Consider the following 4,175-nt stretch of genomic DNA (forward strand, 5'->3'; position numbering starts at 1 on the left):
TATCCCCCCATATCTCCTCTGTCTTTCCTGTCTCTTGCCCCTGGATAACACATCCTGTACCTAATATGCTGTAAATGTTAATGAATTCAGTGTCCTTTCTTCTACTATCTCCTGCATTTTAATTGCCATATTCTCTATAGTAGTGACTATATTTTTCAAACCCCAAGCCTGGGTACCATCTCTGACAAATACTTAGCCATGCACTGTACACTACACCAGGATAAATAAACTTGCTGAACCAAAGACTGAAGGCACACTTACTCCACACATTATGGTCTTAATCAGTCCTTCCTTTCCTCCCTCTTTCCTTCTTTCCCTCTCTCTCTTCTTCCTCCCTCCCTTGTCATCTATATAATGAGGAGATTACATAGGAAATCTGGGATTGTAATTAGAATGGTATCTTTTTCTTTGCACTTCTGAATGTGTACAATGTCAGGAATGCCTCAGTCCTAAGAATTTTCCCGGGCTATTATAGAGCCAGGTTTTGGACTTAAATAGAAGCAGATAAAAAAAAAGGAAATGAGCTTGAAACTGAGGATTCATCAGATAATCTGTGTCTGCTATTGAGGAAAATATTATATTTACAATTAGTAATTTAATTTTTCCAACAGTGATCATTTGAGTATTTTATTTGCTTTATGGGTAGGGAAATATACCTGAAGAAGATCACACAGATTCTGAATGGCAAGACGAGAATTTACAGCCGTTCGGGATTTGGTGAGGGCAAGGCAAAGACTTCTTCTCATTTTAAGGGTTATCTAAATAGTCTACATGCATTGTTTCAACACCAGACAGTTTTATCAGCCTCTGACTTCCCACTTAATTAAATCATAAAAGTGATTGTTCTTAATTAGTTGATGCCAAAACCCATCATATACGATCACTGCCTAGCTCAAATTCAGAAGCAAAATGAATGGTCTGGACACTCACATTTCTTTTCCAACCAACTTCGGCCAGATAAAATTATGCTAGAAAAGATCAGAACGTCTGAGGGAATTCTATAATTATTATTGCAATTTTATTATAAATGAGACAATGCAGAGCCAAACAAGTACTAGTGACCCATGGGGAAGGGACAGGAGATTGTCACACGGTACCTTCTTTTTCTATTGAGATATTTTATACTCACTTAAATCATGGTTCACAAAGCTCCCAGGCATACTTTTAAATCCATCAAACAGGGATCTGTAGTTCAGAGACAAGAAACTATTTAAGGAACAATAAAGTATATTAGTTCAGGCAGCCCAGTCCTCAGACCTGCAAAGACATTTACTACAATGGAGTGTTGTTGTAAGTCAATTCAGGGCCATTTGTCTACAAGAAAAATATTTATACAGCAACACAGTGTTATAATTTAAACTTAAATGTAGACTATTAGTCTAATACTAAAGAGTGAGTTATGTCTGAACATATCAAAAAATTAATTGTAGGGTCAGGGATTGTGGCACATACCTATACATCTAGCAATCAGGAGGGTAATGTGAGAAGATTATGAGTTCAAGAAAATGTAGGAAATGCTACATATCTAACTCAACACAGGATTGGATGCATTCAAACCCTCTCTTAAAATAAATAAATTACTTTAAGACAAAATAGAAAAAATTCATTATTCCATACGATCTTATTAAATTGTCTATCAGAATGCAAATAATTTGGGAATATATTTTTATTTTTTATTTAAAATATTGTCATATACTATAACTTGATTCATATCTTTCCCTACCCACCTCTATATCTACCCAACTTCTTGATATTTCTTTCAAAAGAAAAAGAAAACACACAAGCAAAAACAAAGAAATGAAGCACACACAAACATGAAATCTATTGGTTTTTATATCCAGTGTCACTTGATTGGAGAAAATATTTTTCTACTCCTAGCAAATGTCAGTTGTAAATATCTTCTTGGTTAGTGGCAGGACTTTGTGCCAACGTCCCCTGCACCACTCTGGAATAATGTTTGACTTGAAATTGTGCAGGTCTTGGGAAACTGTCGCGATCTCCATGAGTTCATATGTGCATCAGACCTCATGTATCTAGAAAGCATTGTTTCCTAGGATGTACTTAGCACCTCTGGCTCTTATAATTTTTGGCATATATTATGTTAAAAAAGAGTATGAACACACAGTTGGATCAGTCATAAATATGTTGATCTTACAAGCCTGAAGTCCTGAGTCATTCCTTGGAACATATATAATGTTAGGTAAAGAGAACCTACTTTACAAAATTATTCACTGACTTCTATATGTGGGCTGTGCCATGAATAAATATATCTTCTTCACATCACAGAAGTGTATAATCATAAAATAATGATTAATAATAGTAATAATAATAATAATAATAATAGAGAATAAAAGCACCATTCTTTATCCTGGATCACATAAATATTTAACTATAATTAAACACCCTTTGATAACAAAACAGAAGTAATTAATCATTTGCATGCTACATGTCTTAATTTGTGCTAAGTAATAAATTTACACACATAAAGACTAAAACTATTGATCACCTATATTCCTAGCATTAGTAGAATTTGACATGTTGCTAGAACTTAATAAACCTGGTTCACCAGATAAATTAATAAACCAGAGAAACCTACTTTTGAATCTAGACTTCAATTTTATTTTCAAAAATCTTGTGTAACATTTCCAAGTCTCTTTTCCCTAAATACTTATAATAGCACTAACTACCTAGAGTTCTAGGAATATTTTAAAGAAGATAATGCTTGCAGAGCACTTAGAAGCATAACAATTAGTACAGATTCAATCAAATTAGTTTCTATCAGTACATAAACTACAGTTAAATGTTACAAACTATCGAAAACGGAATGTACATTGGTATAACTTAAACCACACATAGTATTCTTTCATCAGATATTTAAATAAAATGGACCTGATTCTGATGATTATCTTTTTTTATTGGATTTTTTATGTGCATTTCAAATCTTATCTCCTTTCCTCCACCCAATAACCACCCATTCCTACCTCCTCACCCTGATTTTCCCCTACAATGGGCAGTCCAGCCTTGGAAGGACCCAGGGCTTCTCCTCCCTTTGGTGCCCAATAAGGACATCCTCTGCTACATATGCAGCTGGAGACATGGGTCTGTCCATGTGTTCTCTTTGGATGGTGGGTTAGTCCGTGGGAGCTCTGGTTGTTTGGTATTGTTGTTCTTATGGGGTTGCAAACCCTTCAGCTCATTCAATCCTTTTGCTCCTCCAATGGAGACCCTGTTCTCAGTTCAATCGTTGGCTGTGAGTATTTGCCTCGATCTTTGTTATGCTCTGGCAGAGCCTCTCAGGAAACAGTTATATCAGGCTCCTGTCAGCATGTACTTCTTGGCATCTGATGGTTATCTTATATAGGTACTCATGTACTTTAAGGAATACATAAGTGCATAAATAGAAATGCATTTTTAAATCTCAATACATACATGCTGAATACACATATGAAATATATTCTGGTGAAGAGAATATAATCTAGCACTAAAGGCATGAAAATATGTTTATGGCAAGTATTTAAATAGATCTTTTCAACAAATAAGAAAAACCCATTGGCAGACTTTATCTAACCATTAACAGTCACACATTTACGTGAGCAGGCTCAACAAAGGAGGCCCTTATTGTGGTCTACAGCATGGCAGGGTTGAGTTTTAGAAGTTTATTTACAGTCTGGTTCCTCTTATTATTTGAGGGTATGTATGTCTAACATAGTTTTGCTACCATTTCTCATGTGTGGAGAGGCTAGAGGCTAAGGAAATTCCAGTGATTTTTCTTAGCACTTTGTAACTCTAGATATCACATGCGTGCTTCTCAGCCCTTTTTCCATTGTCGCTAATACATTTTGTTTTTCTTTAGTTCACCCTTTTAGCACTGTATTAGGGTTTTACTGCTATGAACAGACACCATGACCAAAGCAACTCATATAAAGATAACATTTAATTGGGGTTGGCTTAGAGGTTCAGTCCCTTACTATAAAGGTGGGCATATGGCAGCACTTGAGCAAGCATGATGCAGGAGGAGCTGAATGTTTTATATCTTCACCTGAAAGCTGCTAGCAGAAGGACAGGAGTATTAAAGCCCTCACACACAGTGACACACCTATTCCAATACAGCTACACCTTCGAATAGTGCCACTTCCTGGGTCAGGCATATACAAACTATTACAAGCACCCTGTGA

Source organism: Rattus rattus, chromosome 2, assembly GCF_011064425.1.
Source record: "Rattus rattus isolate New Zealand chromosome 2, Rrattus_CSIRO_v1, whole genome shotgun sequence".
NCBI lineage: Eukaryota > Metazoa > Chordata > Mammalia > Rodentia > Muridae > Rattus > Rattus rattus.